The 22,463-nt window shown below is 44.6% G+C and overlaps 1 protein-coding gene across 1 annotated transcript in view; it reads right to left on the reverse strand.

Annotated features, from left to right (window-relative positions):
- The window catches only part of MAML3 (mastermind like transcriptional coactivator 3), a 354,680-nt gene that overhangs the window by 301,510 nt on the left and 30,707 nt on the right, over positions 1 to 22,463 (reverse strand). The window lies entirely within an intron of this gene.

Below are 22,463 nucleotides of genomic sequence, written 5' to 3' on the forward strand. Positions count from 1 at the left end.
CCTCCCCACTAGGCACTACTGGATTGTCTGAGGCAGTCACTAACTGAGGCTTTTGCTCTCCTGTCCGAGCCCCTGACTACCAGTTATGGGACTAAGAAACAACTCAGAAATGCTCATCTATCAACCACAACACAAATATCTTTTTGATTCAGAAGGACTGAAAGGGATCAAGACATTTTTTAAAAAGCGTGTTTTTAACCTAACACATAGTATAATGCAAAAGCAGTTAACATGGCTTTCTTCTTTACAGTAATACACATTCATGTACAGTATTAGCAATTGCAATAACCATGTCACTGTTGTAGCCTGTTTGTACAAGGATTAATGTTAAACTGGATGCTCATTAATTATTAAGGTCCAGTAACAAGTATTATATTTGAAAACCTGAGAGTAGAGTAAGTGCAGCTTTATTTTTTTATTTTTGTTCTGTTCATGACTAAACAGCTTTTGAGAATCAGGGGACCTTACGTTTTCCAGGCAACTTAAGATGTGGAAAAACATTGCTAATCTTTAAAAGCAATTTAAAGCAATACATGAGCAAGCTAATAAAAGACTACAGCACAAAATTTGAGAGGGACATTTTTATACAGAGCATTAGCACGGGTCAGTATTGTGAGCAGACCCTTTTTCACAAGAATATACAAAACCAGGGAGGTCTGTGATTCTGCAGTGAACTGCTAACTCAGTCAGGATACATATCGCTTTGAAAGATGTAATCTGTATTGTCCATTTCCCTCCTCCTCCTCTCTGCATGAGTACAGATGTTCAAATCTTACAGCTAACCCTCAGCAATGGATAATGAGGTAATAACTCTGCTCAGACTAAAGCCTCTGTGCTTACCTTCACATTAACTTCCAAACTACATTATCAGATTCACCATACCAGAAACAAAATTTGAGTTCACCAGCCAGACCATCCTGTTGGTCAGGAAATGGTCCTAACAGCTACATTTCTGCATAGTTTTTTACCCTTCAAAGTTGTGTACAGTTACTGTAAACTTATGCATCAAACCACCTCCACATTCTAGCTTTGAATAAAAAACACACACACCATAGACTATTCCTGAATACTAATGACGAAACTACTACAAATGCTAATTTGGCACCAACAGCCTATGATTAAAAAAACAATAAAGGACCTTAAGTACAAGAATTAAGGCATCATTGTAAAACACCCTCTCTTTTTCTTACCCAAAAGGACACTTACATTTATTTTTTGCTTTTGAAGATTTTAGAGTTACAGTCCCTTACATGAGATGTTAATCCAACACCCTTTTTGTTTTTTCCTGGTCTCTCTCTGAAGGGACATTAAGGATCCCTAGCACTCTGGAAAAGAGCAGGGGGTCAGCCTGGTGTCTCAGTTAAAACTCCCCATTACAATAAACGGATTTTAATGTCCTAGGCAGTAACTGAGACCTAATAGTTTCTTGGTGTCCCTGTTCAGTTACTGAATTATTGGAACTTAAAATTCAGCATTCTGTAAAGAACTTTAGGATACTTTGAATGCCTATGATAATTCAATAAATAATACATGTGCCCTTTTATAACACTGCCCAGTCAAGGTTTTGAGATCTCAAAACGTTTTATAAACATCAATGAATTAATCTTCACAGTGCTTGTTTTAATCACAATTTCACAGACTGGGAAACTCTGGCACAGCCTGGTTAAGTAACTTCCTGAAGGTCAGACACCAACTCAGTGACAAAGCTGGAAATAGAATCCTTACTGCTCAATTCCCTTCCATGTGCTCTCAAAACCAGACAATATTCCCTCACAATACTATATAAAACCACATTCTATTCTAATCTCCCATTTCTGCGCAATGTCTAGCCCACACAATATATTTCATCAAAAGAGTGAAAAGGCAGATAAAAAATAACCTTGGAGAACATACTAGCCAAGATTAAAAGAAAGAAAAGATAAAATAGGTATCTCCTATTTGTAGGGTCTGGAGGAGTTTTGCACATCAACCAGCCATATGCTAAACTAACTTAATAAAGGACCCACCTCTCCCTCCTCCACCCCCCCCCCCCCACGTTCGCTCCTCCAAAACACTAGGAACTTTAGGATAAGGACTAAAATAAATATGCTTGTTCAAGGAATTTCTCTGCAACCCAACAGTGGTTTCTGTGGGTAACAATCAGACACCAGAAATACTAAGGATCTAGTAGGTCATAGTGTCCATTCTTCTACCAGTGCAGGGTTGTTCCTGCTAGATCTTTTTATTTTTCTGCTTGCAAAGTCAAGTATTTATGATGTACCGTAAATATCTGCCTGCATTAATAGTTTAATGGACAGATTTATATGTGAACACCTGGCTAGTGGAAAGATGCTTATGAGGAACAGAGTGAAAAACAAAAGTTCTTCCTGTTGTCAGTCAAAAGAGTTGTAAGAGACGTGCAATGTAAAATCCCAATGATGCATCAATAGAGGCATCTAAAACTGGGTTTGGGAGTCTTGAGAAACAGAACTCTAGATTAGAAAGCACCTAGCCATGCAATTCAGAATCAGTTTCTATCATTTGACAATTATTCGCCCATCAGATTAGTCATAGTTTTCAAATGATAAAAATGGATACTTAATTGCTTGGCTGGGTGTTTTGTAATCCACAGTTCAATGCCTCAAGACTCCTGAAACCAGTTTTAGATCCTTGATTGATGTACCATTGCGTTTATATTGGGATGTTGCAAAAGAAGATATAATTAGCTGATAACACAAATGTGACCCTTATTCAAGTACAAACTGAAGACCACTCTTTAAAAAGCTGCCTTTATTCAAGCCTATATTTTCTAGCAGTTTTAGCATCTAATACTTGCTGAGGAAGAGAGTTCTTTCTTTTCATTAATATTTTCCATGCTTTCCTATACTGTATATGGTGAGACTTGCCCTGTTTCCACGCAGGAAGGACTGGATGACAGTTAGTCCTGCTATGAGTCTTTATGTTTCTTGTGCTACTACCTCTGAGGCCTGGTCTACACTACGAGTTTATGTCGGATTTAGCAGCGTTAAATCGAATTAACCCTGCAACCGTCCACACAAAGAAGCCATTTTTTCCGACATAAAGGGCTCTTAAAACCGATTTCTGTACTCCTCCCCAATGAGGGGATTAGCGCTGAAATCAACATCATCGTTTTGAATTAGGGTTACTGTGGATGCAATTCGAAGGTATTGGCCTCCAGAAGCTATCCCACAGTGCACCATTGTGACCGCTCTGGACAGCACTCTGAACTCGGATGCACTGGCCAGGTGTACAGGAAAAGCCCTGGGAACTTTTGAATCTCATTTCCTGTTTGGCCAGGCGAGCTCATCAGCACAGGTGACCATGCAGTTCCAGAATCGAAAAAGAGCTCCAGCATGGACCAAACGGGAGGTACTGGATCTGATTGCTGTATGGGGAGAGGAATCCGTGCTATCAGAACTACGTTCCAAAAGACGAAATGCCAAAACATTTCAAAAATCTCTGAGGCCATGAGGGACAGAGGCTACATCAGGGATGCAACACAGTGCCGCGTGAAACTTAAGGAGCTCAGACAAGTGTACCAGAAACCCAAAGAATCAGACATACCGCTTCTACACTGAGCTGCATGCAATTCTAGGGCGGGCCGCCACCACTACCCCACTCCTGTCCGTGCACTCCGATGATGGGGTACTCCCCACCATGCCTGAGGATTTTGCGGACGGGCAAGAGGAGGAGGAGGAGGACGAGCTTGAGGAGAGCACACAGCACACCATTCTCCCCCACAGCCAGGATCTTTTTATCACCCTGACTGAAATACCCTCCCAACCCAACGAATCCGGAGAAGGGACCTCTGGTGAGTGTACCTTTTAAAATATAATACATGTTATAAAAGCAAGCATTTTTTTAATGATTAAGTAGCCCTGAGGACTTGGGATGCATTCGTGGCCAGTACAGCTACTGGAAAAGTCTGTTAACGTGTCTGGGGATGGAGCGGAAATCCTCCAGGGACATCTCCATGAAGCTCTCCTGGAGGTACTCTAAAAGCTTTTGTAGAAGGTTTCTGAGGAGAGCAGCCTTATTCCGTCCTCCATGGTAGGACACTTTACCATGCCATGCTAGTAGCAAGTAATCTGGTATCATTGCATAACAAAGCCTGACAGAGTATGGTTTCGGTGTTTGCTGGCATTCAAGCAACATCCGTTCTTTATCTCTCTGTGTTATCCTCAGGAGAGTGATATTGTTCATGGTAACCTGGTTGAAATAGGGGAATTTAATTAAAGGGGACATTCAGAGGTGGCTGTTCCTACTGAGCTGTTTGCCTATGGCTGAAAAGAAATGCTCTCTGCAGTTAGCCTCGCAGTGGGGGTGGGGGGGCCATTGGCGCTGAGTTGTTCACGTTTGGCTAGCAGGGATCTTCCCTGATACCAGCCAGGCGGTGGGGTGAGGGGTAAAGCAATCATCCCAGACAATTGGAGGGGAGGGGGGTTAGTTTGGTTTCTGCTGCTGCACGTTAACAGGAAAACCGCAGCACTAAATGGCCAACTCAACGTGCTTTGCTTGGTATGGGAGTGGAGGGTGCTGCTGTTATGAAGGTTGCAGAAGCCAAAAGACTATGGCTTACCATGGCCGCCTGCAAGCCGAATTCTGTTGCCCAGCACCGTGTGTGTGATCTCTAACACCAAAGCCACAGGCACTCAATATAAGATGCAAAATGCGACCTTGTACCAAAATCACATGTGCTATGTAATGTGAATAGTGTTGTTCACCATGAAAGAGTATAGCCGTTGTTCTGTAAAATGTATCTTTTTAAATACTTCACTCCCTTTTTTTCCTCCAGCAGCTGCAAATGTTTCAAGCCTCCCTCCTCCATCCCAAAAGCTATCTCAGATAAGGCAGCGAAAAAAACGCACGCGCGATGAAATGTTCTCTGAGCTCACGCAGTCGTCCGGCACTGACAGAGCTCAGCAGAATGTGTGGAGGGACACAATAGCAGAGTACAGGACGGTGGCTGATGAAAGTGAGGAGAGGTGGCAGCAGGAAGATCAGAGGAGGCAGGATGCAACGCTGGAGCTACTGCAGGATCAAACGGACATGTTCCGGTGTCTGGTGAAGGTTCATGAACGGCAGCTGGATCACAGACTGCCGCTGCAGCTCCTGTTTAACTGTCCTCCCTCCTCCCCAAGTTCCATAGCCTCCTCACCCAGACGCCCAAGAATGCGAGGTGAGGAGAGGCTCCAGGCACCCAATCACTACCCCCCAGTGGACAGCCCAAGCAACAGAAGGCTGTCACTCAAGAAGTTTTAAAGTGGCCTTTTCCTTCGCTCCTACCCTCCTCCCAGACCCCACCTGGGCTACCTTGTGAGTGATCTCCCTATTTTTATAATCAATTAATAAAGAATACATGTTTTTTAAACGACAGTGACTTTATTTCATTTGCAAACAAGCTGTGATCGAAGAGGGGAGGGCGGGTGGCATACAGGGAATTTAGAGGCAACCAAGGGGGCGTGTTTTCATCAAGGACAAACAAACAGAAGTGTCACACAGTACCATGGCCAGTCATGAAACTGGTTTTCAAAGCTTCTCTGATGCGCAGCGCTTCCTGCTGTGCTCTTCTAACCGCCCTGGTGTCTGGCTGCATGTATTCAGAGGCCAGGCGATTTGCCTTAACTTCCCACCCTACCATAAACATCTCCCCCTTACTCTCACAGAGATTGTGGAGCACACAACAAGCAGCAAAAATATGGGAATATTGGTTTCACTGAGGTCTGAGCAAGTCAGTAAACTGCGCCAGCGACCCTTTAAACGTCCAAATGCACACTCTACCACCATTCTGCACTTGCTCAGCCTATAGTTGAACAGATCCTGACTACTGTCCAGGGTGCCTGTGTACGGCTTCACGAGCCAGGACATTAAGGGGTAGACTGGGTCTCCAAGGATAACTATAGGCATTTCAACATCCCCAACAGTTATTTTCTGGTCTGGGAAGTAAATCCCTTCCTGCAGCAGTTTAAACAGACCAGAGTTCCTGAAGATGCGAGCGTCATGAACCTTTCCCAGCCATCCCACGTTGATGTTGATGAAACGTCCCTTGTGATCCACCAGTGCTTGCAGCACCATTGAAAAGTACCCCTTGCGGTTTATGTACTGGTTGCCCTGGTGGTCCAGTCCCAAGATAGGGATATGCGTTTGTCTATTGCCCCACCACAGTTAGGGAATCCCATTGCAGCAAAGCCATCCACTATGACCTGAACATTTCCCAGAGTCACTGATGATTGCGTTGGCTACTTGCATCACAGCAACCCCCACAGTAGATTTGCCCACTCCAAATTGATTTCCGACTGACCAGTAGTTGTCTGGTGTTGCAAGCTTCCACAGGGCTATCGCCACTTGCCTCTCAGCTGTGAAGGCTGCTCTCATCTTGGTATTCTTGCACTTCAGGGCAGGGGAAAGCAAGTCACAATGAAAGTGCCCTTACGCATGCGAAAGTTTCGCAGCTACTGGGAATCATCCCAGACCTGCAACATTATGTGGTCCCATCAGTCTGTGCTTCTTTCTCGGGCCCAGAATTGGCATTCCACGGCATGAGCTTGCCCCAGTAACAACATAATCTCCAAATTGCTGGAGATCGCGGTTTTAGAGAAATCTGTGTTCATGTTCTCATCACCGCGCTGCAGTCGCCTCCTCCCCTGGCTTTTCAGGTGCTGTTTCTGCATAAACTGCACAATAATGCGCGAGGTGTTTACAATGGTCGTAACTGCTGTGGTGAGCTGAACAGGCTCCATGCTTCCCATGCTATGGTGTCTGCTCGGGCAATCCAGGGAAAAGGGAGTGGAATGATTGTCTGCTGTTGGTTTCATGGAGGGAGGGAGGGTTGACTGACAACATTTACCCATAACCACCTGCAACAAATTTTTGGCCCCATCAGGCATGGGCGCTCAGCCCAGAATTCCAGTGGGCAGCGGGGACTGCGGGAACTGTGGGATAGCCACCCACAGTGCACCGCTCCGAATGTTGACGCTTGCCACGGTACTGTGGACGCACACCACCAAACTAAAGTGCTTAGTGTGGACGCATGCACTCGACTTTATACAATCTGTTCTCAGAAATCGACTTCTGTAAAATCGGAGTACTTTCGTAGTGTAGACATGGCCTTAGAGACTAAACCACTTTCCCCCTCATCTTGTTTCTAGCAGTCAATTTCACCATCTGCTGTCTAGTAGAGCAGCTGAAATGTATGATATATCTCTGGAGAGTAAGTCACTCTGTACACTCTTTAAAGCAGTGTTGATTTTTCTACCTACGTTTTTGCATAAAGATATATTCTTAGTGGATCACAACATCAAAGTTGTGGACATGGTCCCAAAAGCATACTCCGAGGTAATATATACCATATTACTTCAAAATATGAGAAAGAACCCATGTATGCATCTCAGAACATGAAAAACTACTGAGACCAAAACCATCAGATTAATTTAATGGAACCCACAACAAAATTCTTGCGAAGACTAATGTATTGTGCCAGGAAATGACATCAAACCTGAATACAGTAAAGTTTAACTTTTCTACATCATTATTATTCTCGTTATTATTATAACCACTTGTGAAGAGTGTGTCTCTCATCAGAGCACAAAGGCAGGTCACTACCTAGTGTAAGGAAGCAGTACTTAGCAAAATTACAGAGATTTAGCTCTGACATTAAATTAGTTCATCTAAATTCCAGAAGCTGGAAAGGTATGGAGGGGGTGATGAAAAATAATTTATTTTTGATCATCATGCAAGAGACTAGAAAACCTATTAAATATGCAACTTCTCCGAATAAGAGACAAAGTTATAGCAGTTCTGACAGGCATTTGCTTTAAGACATCGTGACTTTAAAAACAGGCTGCTTTACAACATAAGTTTTGGTCTCCTATGTACTCCTTCAACATTTCCACATTAGGTCAACTTTCTCTGGGTGATTATAGTACTGTACATCAGTACTATGTAAAGGTAAGAGACCCATCTTTTCTCACAGCAGCAGTGTGTTCTGATGTTATATGGTCTGATCCAGCTGTCAGCTGGAAGGTATTTTGTCCTTCTTTACATTTCAGCATGATACTATTATGTTCTCTCAGCCATTTTCCCAAAGTTGAAATAATTATAAAAACAGACAATGAATTTATTTGGCAGTTTCTTTCTTTAAAAATATATTTTTCCCTTACAAAAAAGGAAAAATTCTAACTAATAATTTCTAAGCTACCAAATGCTTCTACAAAAAACTGGCTAGCTCTCCTCCACCTGATCCTATAAACACTGCTGGCATTTTTTTCCTCCCAGTGCCTCTAACATATTTTCACTTAGCACCAGTTTGATGTATAAGATCTGACAGCTAGGCAGTTATAGGCCACCTGCATCACTGTCGCCATGACAACAATGAAAGACAATCCATGATCCCATGCCCTGGTCACACGTTTCAATACAGCTTATCTGTCCAAAGCCACAGAGTCTAATGGAAGAGAGTAATTACAATCTTCCATTCATTATCAAAATTCTCACCATATAATGCTCTTCAAAATTATTTTATTCCTCTCACATGGCTGCTTTGCAAAAAAAAAAAAAAAAAAAAAAAAAAAGAAGAAGAAAAGAAACCTTAAGAGAGTGTGGGGAGGGGGGAAGAGGAGAGAAAAGGGAGACTGTGACTGGTATAAAAATGTAGCAGAATGTGAGCGAACTGTCACCTTGCAGTGTTAAAGGACTAATCAGAAGCAGAGGAATGTACCAACCACTAAGAGGGATAAATTAAATTCTCTCTCTTATTCATAGATCATCACTCATGATTCTTTTGGCTTTGGCTGCCAGGGAGAAGAGAGAATATCAGCTGCCTCTTCTTTCTCCTCCCCTTCCTGGGTAACGCCTCCCTATGAAAACTGAACAATCACAGTACTGTACAGTGCAGCAGCAGCCCTCCACTGAGCAGCCTGGCTGTTCAAACAAACTATATTGTCACGATGAACAGAATCCTGAAAATCTGTACCAAGAGATGGCTAGGTGGCAAAATCCCCAAAAGGCCCTGGCTATCCTCTCATTCTTAATACCTTGGCCTTTTAAATGAGGATACATGCTCCTATGTGTATCCTTCCTGACCACCCTTGGGACATCATGCCCCACAGACTTCACAGCATGCATGTGCCACAGGGAAACATTACAAGACACTACTCCTTTGTCCATAGATCCACACGCAGTTCTGGGAGGTCCAGAAAGAAAGCTCTGCCCCAGTGAAGGCTTTAACGGAATATTGGTCTCAGTTCCTCATCTGGAAAAGGGGAGATAATAATGCTTCTCTACCTCACAGGTGTGAGAGGGTAAATACATTAAAGATGTATATTCTTATATTTAGAGGAGGCTGATAAATAATAAATGTATATTCTTATATTTAGAGGAGGCTGATAAATAATAAAATTAAGAACTGAAAACTGAATGAATAAAAGCAAAATTAAGCTGATAAAGTTGCTCTTTAGAATCAAAATAACTGAAAAGAAGCATATTGTGTGAATAAAACCCTGATCCTGCAGCAAGCTCCACGTGGGTGCAAGCACTCTCTTGCATGGACCACACTGCAACATAAGGGGCATAAGCAGAAGGGAAGAATGAATTTCCCTGTTGCTGTTACTATCCATTACCCACTCCTCCTACAGAAAGCAGCACATTACCATCTACCAGTCAAAATTCCAAAGCCCTCTATTCCACAGTCAGACATATCACTTTGATCAGTGAAACGTCTCCTTTCCAATAATGAGCTAATGGATAAACAAGAACACTTTATTAGCCTCTTTCATCCAAGGGTACCAAAGCACTTTGCACTCATTAGTTAATTAAAAGTTGAGACACCCCAATGCGGTCAGTGTCATTAATATTACAACTGTGCCCATTTTACAGATAGCTGTTAGCCACCAGTTTAGGATCACATTGTCAGCTAGTGACAGAGCTGGGAACAGAGTCCAGGAGTCCTAACACCCAGCTCCAGAGCAGCAAGTTAAAACATAAAATTCAAGGAATTACAATACCTGCATATCTTATATAAAACCACAACATTTATTGAACTCTGAAGCAGTTTAACAGGATCTTTCACCTGAAGGGGGGAGATTTTCCCCACCATTCATGACAGGATTACCTCAAACATAAGTGAAGTTATATTTGTGCTTTAGCAGGTCTCGTCTCACGTGAACTAAATAAAACATAACAACAATAATAATGACAGGTTTCAGAGTAACAGCCGTGTTAGTCTGTATTCGCAAAAAGAAATGGAGTACTTGTGGCACCTTAGAGACTAACCAATTTATTTGATGCTCAAATAAATTGGTTAGTCTCTAAGGTGCCACAAACAATAATAATAACAACTTAAATAGCATCTTTATATTTATAAAGTGTCTTTTATCCCAAAGCCCTTTACAAACTTTACATGTGTACTCACCGTTGAAGTACAGCGACCTCAAGAGTTGTTCTACACCATAAGACCACACAGCAGTTCAGGGCCAACAGGGAAGAACACCATATCCAACCGAAAATGTAGGGGGACTTTTAGGTAAACAAAATATAGTGACAAAAATTGGATTTGAGCCAAGACATCAGGACTCTCGAGAAACATGTCATGGGATCTTTGATCTTTAATGACAAGTGGTCAAAAACTTGGTTTCATGTCTCATTCAAAAGACCGGACCAGACTGCCAACTGGTATAAATCAGCATTGCTCCACTGACTTCAAAAGATCTAGGCTGATTTGCACCAGCTGAGAATCTGGCCTGTAACCGCACAGTGCCCCCTACCATTCAGCTCAGGCACTGGTTCAGTATGATCTCAAAGGGAAGAGTGCCACCTACAGCACTGCCAACAACACTTCCTGTAGCACCCTGGGTTTCCCCGGGTGGCCTCCCACTGAAGAACTGACCAGATCCAGCTACTGAAAATGAGAGGCTGTCAATTCTTACAAGTTAAGGTGGTATGATCGCAGACTGTGCCCTTCGTCCATTTGTCACTTTAAATCTGCAGAAGTACAGTCTCTCAGAAAGAACAGATTTTGTGCTATTAATTCCTATAAACTTTCCAGCCTGTGGCATTCTTCCCTAGCAATGAACTTGAATATTAGAGTACAATTGATACGAAGAAAATTCCATTTGTTAAGAGAACAAAATACCTGTTATCTTTCTCTTCTGTTCAGGAAAACAGTGTCAAACCTGTCAAAATTTTTGCACTAGAGATCAGTCCCTACTCCAAAAATTTCTCCACCACCTGCCCTAATTTTTGCCCCTTGTGTACATCCAAAATATCTATTCACTAGTTTTGCAAAGACAGTTATTTTCACTGTCGTGAAATTGCGGCTTGTGCTTCTTTTGGAGTTCCTGTACATTTAATAGTCTGACCTCCAAAAATGTATTAGAAGTGGAGTACAGCTCCCTGTTTTTAATCCTTTTAAACCACTAATAATTCACACACTAGACACATAACCAGTATCTCTCACTCTCTCAAAGTATTCTAACTGGATCCGTCTATGATAATCTAAGGAATTCAAGGCAAAAGCCTCTTGTGGAATGCAAAGAATAGACACAGAAAAATCCAAAAGGAAGAAAAGGAAGCTGGGCTGAATCTGACAGGACATCCACCATTCTTCATGCTATGACATATAAAGGAAAAGCTAATTTACAACCATACATACTGCAGAAATTAAAAGTAGATTTCAGAACAGCACACATGTTTCTTGAAAGTAAGAAGTAAGTTTCTTCAAAGTAAGGCTAAATTCTTCTCTCCTACCCATACTGCAAATGAATTCTCCATAGAATTTTGCCCCCATTTTCCCAGGTATTTTTTAAAAATTATTATTAAAAAGACAAAAACATATGATTGCAAATTGTGCTCCATGTTGATGACAACAAAGAAGTAAAGATTAGAGCTAGGTTTTATCAAAAATTCTCTAACACAGATTTCACAAGATATACACTGGCTATATCCCCAGCACCTACAATCAGAAAAGAGTGAAATCAGAATTAATTTCTCATAGCTTTAAAAGGAAGAATCTCTCATTCATATTAAGTCACAGTATTCCTTGCAATGGGGTCACTTTTGCCTGGTGTGAACCCCTATGGCCCTGATCCAGCAGAGCATTTAAGCAATCTCACTTAAGTCTCATATGTAAGCAGAGAACGGGTATACAGGGAACCACAAAGCCACGCCTATTAAGGGGCTGTACTTGGAAGCCTGCTGGGGGAGTACCTATGCAGGAATATCTGCACCCCCCAATTTTGCATCACAGACAGGATCTGTGCATGAGTCCTGCATAGTCAAGAATGAAAGGTCACACTGAAAGCAGGCCAAGGAATGGTCACAGATCCATCTTCACAGAAATCCAGCCATCCCAGTACACCGTACATCCGGAATAGTGGCCACAGGGGGCTCTGCACCCACCATGAATCTTGAACCTAAGTCAGAAGAGAGGATTTCACCTCCTCAGTGTCTCCACATTCCATGTGCATAAAATCCAAATATTCAGCTTTGTGTACATGAAGCTGATTTCACTCTAAATCCTTTACTTAGCCACTACAACTACATCTTAAATTGTTAGCTAGCATTTAGCTCTTTACCCAACTGTTATAGCAGAGGGGAAAAAAATGGACAGCAACTAGGATGTTTTTGTTTGGGTCTGTTGCATGGCCAGGATTGCTCAAGATTTTACACTACAGCTCAGTGGCAAGGAGCCAACTGGAAAGGAGCCGATGGAGAAGGAAGTCTGGTGGCCTGACAGCAGAAACACAACACAGAAAGATGTTAAAGCATAAAAACTAACTTCTGACATCAGAACTTGGGCCTGGTCTACACTTAAAAGTTAGGTCGACACAGTTACAGCGCTCAGCTTTACACAAACCTCACCACCGTAGCTATGCCAACCTAACCCTTGGTGAAGGTACAGCTAGGTCAAGGGAAGAATCCTTTCGTCGACCTAGCTATCACTACTGGAGAAAGTGGAGTTCCTACGGTGATGGGGAAAAAAAATTCTGTTGCAGTAGGAAGCATTTACAGCACAGTGCTACAGGCTACAGTGACACAGCTATGATGCTGTAGCCCCGCTCATGTGGGGCACTGGACTAGATGACCTCTCAAGGTCCCTTCCAGTCCTATGATTCTATGCAGACATGACCTTAGTTATGCCACATATCCTGCACTCAATATGTTTGCATGTCTACCTCAGGAGCTGGGATGTCATCAAGGATATTAAGCATAAGTGGAAGCCACTCCAATCCAATGAACCTTTAAGCCCTGTTCACACTCTCAGAGCCAACATCTGCCATCAGAAAAACCATGCAGAGCAGAAAGTGTAGTGAGGAAGGTTGAAAAGGGCTGAAACTCCCCTGTGTGCAGTGACGTTAACTTAACAAGATAATCCAGTGAAGCCAGAAGTGATTTGTTTGTGCTGAGCAACAGTTAGGTGATTTTCAGCTAGGCAAAGGAAAAATCAAAAACAAAAAAACAGGCCATGGCCTGGGGCAGAGTTCAGGAGTAAGGAGAGACTGTTCGAGAAACACTGAAAGCAGTGAGAAAAGCATCCAAAAAGGCATTCAAAACCCCTGAAACTAAGGGCATGTCTCCACTACAAACTTTTCTTCTCCCTCCTCCCTGTAACAACCTTTTATGTACTTGAAAACTGTTATGTCCCCTCTCTGTCTTCTCTTTTCCAGACTAAACAAACCCAATATTTTCAATCTTGCCTCATAGGTCATGTTTTCTGGACCTTTCATCATTTTTGTTCCTCTTCTCTGGACTTTCTCCAATTTGTCCACATCTTTCCTGAAATGTGGTGCCCAGAACTGGACACAATACTCCAGTTGAGGCCTAATTAGCACGGAGTAGCGCGGAAGAATTACTTCTCGTGTCTTGCTTACAACACTCCTGCTAATACATCCCAGAATGACGTTCACTTTTTTTTTTGCAACAGTGTTACACTGTTGACTCATATTTAGCTTGTGATCCACTATGACCCCCAGATCCCTCTCCGCAGTACTCCTTCCTAAGCAGTCATTTCCAGGAGTGGCAGGTTTGTATAATTTTTGGTGGTGTCCAGAACAGGTCCAAGTCCCACTCCCTCACATCTGCCTTATGAACCCATATATATATATTTAAAAATAATATAAAAATGTGAGGGCTCTGGGGTAGGGCTGGTGATGACGGGTTTGGGGTGTGGGAGGGGCTCAGGCAGAGTGTTGGGGTGCAGGGGAGAGGGCTGTGGGATGGGGCCCAGGGATGAGAGGTTCACAATGCAGGAGAGGGCTCAGGGCTGCGACAGAGGGTTAGGGTGCAGGGAGATAAGGGCTCTGGCTAGGGATGAGGGGTTTGGGGTGTGGGAGGGGGCTCAGGGCTAGGGCAGAGGGTTGGGGTGCAGGGGTGAGGGCTGCGGGGTGGGGATGAGGGGTTCATGGTGCAAAAGGGGATTAAGGGCTAGGGCAGAAGGTTGTGGTGCAGGGGGGTGCGGGCTCTGGGTGGGCCGGGGCCGGGGATGAGGAGCTTGGGGTGCAGACAGGCTGCCCCGGAGCTGGGACCAGAGAGGAGAACTCCCCCCAGCCCTCTCTCCGCTGGCAACAGTGAGCTCCAAGGAAGGGACCCCCTTTTTCCTCCCCGGCAGCACACTCACCTCACACCATTGTCCCCGCACATACTCCTAGGGCCCCTCTCAGGTCCAGGAAGCCCCTTCGCTTCCCCTGTGGTGGGTGCCAGGGGGGCCTGCGGCTGCCATCACATGTGCGCCTCCCTCCCCAGCTGCTGCCCCTCACTGTAGCCTCACTAGGGGTGGGGCTGCCCCTTCCCCAGCCTGGGGCATGAGCGGTGACTGCGGGCAGGGGGGCCCCTGTGCTGGTGAAGGATCTGAGGCAGAAGGGCAGGGTCAGGGGCAGGGTCAGCCTGCCCTGGCACTAGTGGATGTGGGGCGCTAGGACCCTGCAGCGGCAGTTGATGCCAGGAGCCAGCAGAGCGGAGCGCAGTCTGGAGCTGCAGGAGGCAGCTGCCAGCTTGAGGCAGGGACACTCCGGAGCCCAGGGGAGGTGCGTCGGGACAGCAAGTGGGGGCCAGGGGACACTCAGGGAGGCAGCAGGTGGGGCCGGGGGAGAGACCCGGCCCCAAACATTGGTGGACCCGGGCCCTGAATATTGCTGGAGCCCAGGCATATAACTCGCCGCCCCTGGTCATTTCCCATTTTGTATGTGTGCAACTAATTGTTCCTTCCAGTTTGTCCAGATCATTTTGAATTTTAATCCTATCCTCCAAAGCACTTGCAACCTCTCCCAACTTGGTATCATCCGCAAAATTTATAAGTGTAATCTGTATGCCATTATCTAAATTATTGATGAAGATATTAAATAAAACTGGACCCAGAACTGATCCCTGTGGGACCCCACTTGTTATGCCCTTCCAGGATGACAGTGAACCAGTGATAACTACTCTCTGGGAAAAACAATGAGGAGTCTTTGTGGCACCTTCGAGACTAACAAATGTATTTGGGCATAAGCTTTCGTGGGCTAAAACCCACTTCATCAGATGCATGGAGTGGAAAATACAGTAGGTAGGTATAAATACACAGCACATGAAAAGATGGGAGTTGCCTAACCAAGTGGGGGGTCACTGCTAACAAGACAATTGAATTAAGGTGGAAGTGGGCTATTCTCAACAGTTGACAAGAAAGGGTGAATACCAAAGGAGGAAAAATCACTTTTGTAGTGCTATTGAGGTCATTTTAAACAGTTGACAAGAAGGTGTGAGTATCAGCAGGGGGAAATTAGTTTTTGTAGCAACCCATGCACTCCCAGTCTTTATTCAGGCCTAATTTGTTAGTCTCTAAGGTGTCACAAGGACTCCTCATTGTTTTTGCTGATACAGACTAACATGACTATCACTCTGAAACCTACTCTCTGGGAGCGGTTTTCCAACCAGTTTTGCATCCACCTTATAGTAATTTCATTTAGGTTGCATTTCCCTAGTTTGTTTATGAGAAGGTCATGTGAGATCGTATCAAAAGCTTTACTAAAGTCATATATACCATGTCTACCACTTCCGCAATATCACAAAGCTTGTTATCCTGTCAAAGAAAGCTATCAGGTTGGTTTGATACAATTTGTTCTTGACGAAAAGTTAAGGTGACTGGTCTGTCATTTCCTGGGTTGTCCTTATTTCCCTTTTTATAGATTGGCACTAAATTTGCCCTTTTCCAGGCTTCTGGAATCTCTCTCGTCTTCCATGACTTTTCTAAGATAATCGCTAATGGCTCAGATATCTCCTCAGATAGCTCCTTGAGTATTCTAGGATGCATTTCATCAGGCCCTGGTGATTTGAAGATATCTGATTTGTCTAAGTAATTTTTAACTCGTTCCATATCTATTTTAGCCTCTGATCCTACCTCATTTTCACTGGCATTCACTACCAACCTTCTTGGTGAAAACAGAAACATAGTGGATGGATTTTTAGCACTGGGGTTCCTGAATTGCAGTGAAGTGACAGACTGCACATATATCCCTATTTTGGCACCAGACCACCTTGCAACAGTGTACATCAATAAAAAGGGCTGTTTTTCTATGGTTATGCAAGTGCTGGTGGATCACCAGGGATACTTCAGCGACATCAATGGGGCTGGTCAAGGAAGGTGCATGATGCTCACATCTTTAAGAACACAGGACTGTTCTTTCCTGACCAGCAGATTACCATTGGTGATGCTGAAATGCCAATAGCGATCCTAGGGCCCCGCCTACCACTTCCTCATGAAGCTGTACACCCAGGGGTGAAGGTAACTTAAAGGACTTACCGGTACACCAGAGTCCTGAGTGGGGGCGTGGCCTCAACCGGAAGAGGCGATTTAAAGGCCCCGGGGCTCTGGCTGGGAGCCCTGGGGCCTTTAAATCACCCCGCTGCTGAGGCGGCTGGGAGCCCCGGGGTTCAGGGGTGAATTAAAAGGCCTGGGGCTCCAGCCGCAGAGCTCCGGGCATTTTAAATCCCTGCTGGAGCCTAGCTACCAGAGCACTGGGGCTCCGGCAGCCGGGCTCAGGCGGGGATTTAAAGGGCCCAGTGCTCCGGCCCCGGCAGGGAGTCCCCGCCCGAGCCCTGCTGCCAGAGCTCTGGTGGTGCTTTAAAGGGTCTGGGGCTCCCTGCAGTGGCAGGGGAGCCCCGGGCCCTTTAAAGCACCATCCGAGCCCCGCTGCCAGAGCTCCGGCGGCACTTTAAAGGGCCCGGGGCTCCCCGCAGTGGCAGGAGCACCGGGCCCTTTAAATCCGTGCCTGAGCCCGGACCGGACCGGCTTACTTTCACCTCTGCGTACACCAGTCACCTTGACTTCACCAAGGAAAATTCAGCTACCAGCTCAGCAGGTACCAAATGACAGTTGAATGTGCTTTTGGTAGAATGAAAAGAGCTGGTGGTGTTTATCCACAAGATTGGATCTCAGCAAGAAAAATATCCCAACGGTTACAGCTGCCTGCTGTGTCCTGTGTAATATCTGTGAAGCAAAGGGGGGAAAGTTGGCACCAGGGCAGAGGTGGAGCAGTTATCTGCTGAGTTTGGACAGCCAGATACAAGGGCTACAAGAAAAGCTCAGTGCGGAACTATACGGCACAGGGAGGCTTTGAAAGAGCACTTTAACAGTGAGCCACAGAAATGCATTGTGGGCTACTGTGCTCTACCTGGCCCTGCAGTTTGGGGTCCCGTTAAAAAATTATGTCATGTGATGAAACCTCCAGGAATACGCCCAACCAAAATTGGTGACCCTACTCCACAGCAGTGTGCAGGGTGGTGAGGGGATCTATGGCAGGCAGCTCTTTGCAAAAGTGGCAGGTCTGTGGCTCTGCACCAGATAGACTGTTGGCCCCTCTGGCCTTCTGGTATGCCTGCCACAGTCCCTATGCTTTCACACGGCACTGCTACTGGTCCCTGTTGTACCCCTTGTCCTGCATCCCCCATCAGTCTGTTCATAAACGTCCATGTGTCTGTGGCTGATCTGTACCTGTGCCAGCACTTGCCTCTTCTTCCCACGGGGCCGGAAAACACCCAATATCTCCTGTCTAATCTGAGCGGGCGAGAGCAGCCTGCATGGGCAGCTGGGCATCTTCACACAATAGCGCAGAGCTGGTAGGTGTGCTTGCCAAGATGGACAATCAGGAAAAGGCATTTCAAAAACATATGGGATTTTAAAGAGGAGGGCGGGACTCCAATTTCCCTGACCCTTGGACACTGAAGTTCACAACTGTGACCAGAGCGGTCACTGTCAGGCATTGTGGGACAGCTGCTAGAGGGTTGTTAGGGTTGACATACGTAACACAGTGTCTACATCTGTGCTGCACTGACCTCAGTACATTGACCGTGACTTACCACCACGCGGTGAGGTGGCATTACTTTGTTGGCATTATGGAGAGTCCACATTAGTGCGGGACAAATTTAAGTGTAGACTCATGCACAACTAGATTGGATGCAAGGCGGCTTACATCAACCTAACTTCATCGAGTAGACCAGGATGTTTTACCATTAACATAGGCCAAAATATTCTCACACTCGTAGATCTGGTAAAGAGTGCAGCATTGCGGTGTATGGATGCATACATACATATACTACAGAAAACGTGAAAAGATATTTTTCAACATGTGCACAAGGGTATGGTCAATCTCATAAAACCATCACCCTTCAAAGTAGGATGAAAATGAGAGGTACACTGAATATAAAAATACGTAATTAATATATTTATGAAATTGGTAAAATGTTATTGTGAACCCAATATAATTAACCTCAGATGTATAGATTTTCCATTACTTGATTTGGTGAAATAGCTAACACATAAGTCATAGGCTCCACAGGGTTTACATATTTACCGTGTGTATTCAGACACATCTTGCACCCCCTCTTCCACAAGTGTAAGGATCCCCGTGAAGAGTTCCACTGCACCTGGGGCTGAAGGACAATGGAGAAGGGGGTCTGAAGGTATGCAGAGATTCTGGCTGTGCCCTGAAAGGGAGACTCTGAGACTTGAAGCCTGCAATTAAGTTGTCAGAGTGTGTATGTATTTGCACACTTAATGGGACCATACCTGCACAAACTAGCCAGTAACTGGGCTCACAAAGAGTTAGTTACACATTCAGCTGGATATTTGTCCATAAAAATATCCAGTTTTGCAGTTCTGGCATGCATTAACTAAGCATGCAATTGCAAGTGCATTTTTCTTCATGTAATTATTTATTCACTATTACCTGCACATGCCTAATGTAGAAAATAAGACTCATAAGAACTATTTCAGAGTATATGTACATTGCCAGACCCTGTATTGATACTGGCACTGTCTGCTGGGCTCTTCTGCAGATTCCATTCCGCCTCCCCCCGCCACTCTGTTTCTCTACAGTTTTACTTTTATTGGCAAGTCCCCTTGTGACTCAGGCATGTTTGATTGTGCCCTGAAGTTGCTCCTATCCATTTTTAGTGCACTAGAAGGATTGGGCCCTCAAAATATTCATATGAATGGAAGGTTTTTTTAAAAAAGGCTTTATTTAACACAAGTTAAACATACTTTGCCTGCTGGCCAACGTGGAGCAGGTAAAAATGTATTAAAATTATTTAAGAAAACAAATTCTGGAAAAAGAAAAGGAGTGCTTGTGGCACCTTAGAGACTAACAAATTTATTTGAGCATGAGCTTTTGTGAGCTACAGCTCACTTCATCGGATGCAGGCAGCAGAAAATACAGTGGGGAGATTTTATATACACAGAGAACATGAAACAATGGGTGTTACCATACACACTGTAACGATCACTTAAGGTGAGCTATTACTAGCTATTACTAGCGGGGGGTGGGGTGGGGGGGTGGGCACCTTTTGTAGTGATAATCAAGGTGGGCCATTTCCAGCAGTTGACAAGAACATGTGAGGAACAGTAAGGGGGGAAAATAAACATGGGGAAATAGTTTTACTTTGTATAATGACACATCCACTCCCAGTCTTTATTCAAGCCTAAGTTAATTGTATCCAGTTTGCAAACTAATTCCAATTCAGCAGTCTCTCGTTGGAGCCTGTGTTTGAAGTTTTTTTGTTGAAGAATTGCCACTTTTAGGTCTGTAATCGGGTGACCAGAGAGACTGAAGTGTTCTCTGACTGGTTTTTGAATGTTATAATTCTTGACGTCTGATTTGTGTCCATTTATTCTTTGCCGTAGAGACTGTCCAGTTTGGCCAATGTACATGGCAGAGGGGCATTGCTGGCACATGATGGCTATATCATATTGGTAGATGTGCAGGTGAACAAGCCTCTGATAGTGTGGCTGATGTGATTAGGCCCTATGATGGTGTCCCCTGAATAGGTATGTGGACACAGCTGGCAACGGGCTTTGTTGCAAGGATAGGTTCCTGGGTTAGTGGTTCTGTTGTGTGGTGTGTGGTTGCTGGTGAATATTTGCTTCAGGTTGGGGGGCTGTCTGTAAGCAAGGACTGGCCTGTCTCCCAAGATCTGTGAGAGCGATGGGTCATCCTTCAGGATAGGTTGTAGATCCTTGATGATGCGCTGGAGAGGTTTTAGTTGGGGGCTGAAGGTGACGGCTAGTGGCGTTCTGTTATTTTCTTTGTTGGGCCTGTCCTGTAGTAGGTGACTTCTGGCTCTGTCAATCTGTTTCTTCCCTTCAGCAGGTGGGTATTATAGTTGTAAGAACACTTGATAGAGATCTTGTAGGTGTTTTTCTCTGTCTGAGGGGTTGGAGCAAATGCGGTTGTATCGTAGAGCTTGGCTGTAGACAATGGATTGTGTCGTGTGGTCTGGATGAAACCTGGAGGCATGTAGGTAAGTATAGCGGTCAGTAGGTTTCCGGTATAGGTAGTGTTTATGTGACCATTGCTTATTAGCACTGTAGTGTCCAGGAAGTGGATTTCTTGTGTGGACTGGTCCAAGCTGAGGTTGATGGTGGGATGGAAATTGTTGAAATCATGGTGGAATTCCTCAAGGGCTTCTTTTCCATGTGTCCAGATGATGAAGATGTCATCAATGTAGCGCAAGTAGAGTAGGGGCATTAGGGGACGAGAGCTGAGGAAGTGTTTTTCTAAGTCAGCCATAAAAATGTTGGCATACTGTGGGACCAAGCGGGTACCTATAGCAGTGCCGCTGATTTGAAGGTATACATTGTCCCCAAATGCGACGTAGTTATGGGTGAGGACAAAGCCACAAAGTTCAGCTACCAGGTTTGCTGTGACATTATCAGGGATACTGTTCCTGACGGCTTGTAGTCCATCTTTGTGTGGAATGTTGGTGTAGAGGACTTCTACACACATAGTGGCTAGGATGGTGTTTTCAGGAAGATCACCAGTGGATTGTAGTTTCCTCAGGAAGTCAGTGGTGTCTCGAAGACAGCTGGGAGTGCTGGTAGCGTAGGGCCTGAGGAGGGAGTCTACTTAGCCAGACAATCCTGCTGTCAGTGTGCCAATGCCTGAGATGGTGGGGTGTCCAGGATTCCCAGGTTTACGGATCTTGGGTAGCAGATAGAATACCCCTGCTCGGAGTTCTAGGCGTGTGTCTGTGCGGATTTGTTCTTGTGCTTTTTCAGGGAGTTTCTTGAGCAGATGGTGTAGTTTCTTTTGGTAACCCTCAGTGGGATCAGAGGGTAATGGCGTGTAGAATGTGGTGCTGGAGAGCTGCCTAGCAGCCTCTTGTTAAATGAAAGCCTCTGAAACCTGACATTCTGGAAAGGATCCCAAAATACTGAACCTAGCTAAGTTAGAAGACATAGGCTTGGCATGCTTTGCCTAGTCCACACTGAACTTGGAGACATGTATAACTTCGGCTATCTGTCACTGTTTGGGGGGGTTTGTTTTTTAAGTTCTCATTCAACACAGATAATTTCTTAGGTCCCTAACCTGTGGATGTCTGTGTCTACACAAAGGCCGACTTGAAGTCAGTTGGGCTGCTCACATGGTTCAGCTTGCAGAACTGGGGCCTTGGTGTGGGTGGGGACATATTCATTATAATTTTCTCCCCATTTGTTTCACCCATGATGAGCACAGTATCCCTGGCTACGCTGATCTTCTTGTGTAGCTGAGAAATGCGATTGTTTTAAGGTTTTACAGGAAGCCTTTTGTCCGAGATGCCCTTATGGTAGCATTTTAGCAGTTCTTGTTTCTTCCTTCTCACATGTATAAGGAACAGCTCTTGCTAATAGCAATGACCATTTCTTTACCATCAACTAAAATTATTATTAGCTGATTTAGCGAAGCAAATTAATAATTATTACTTGGAAAAAAGAGCCACAAATCATAATCAAATATGTCTCCTGAAGTTAAAAGCTAACTAAAGCGAAATGCCTACAATGTGGAGCTGGGTGTCTTTGCCAATGGGTAATGAACAATATTAAATTACAGGTTGCCACAGATACCTCATATGAAAAAAGACCCACTTCCAAGCAAGGTGAAGTCTTGTACAAGGAACTATTACTACCAACAACACCTTTTCTATTAACTGATATTACTCCACCCCACCCCACCCCATGATCT

Source organism: Eretmochelys imbricata, chromosome 4, assembly GCF_965152235.1.
Source record: "Eretmochelys imbricata isolate rEreImb1 chromosome 4, rEreImb1.hap1, whole genome shotgun sequence".
Taxonomy (NCBI): Eukaryota; Metazoa; Chordata; order Testudines; family Cheloniidae; genus Eretmochelys; species Eretmochelys imbricata.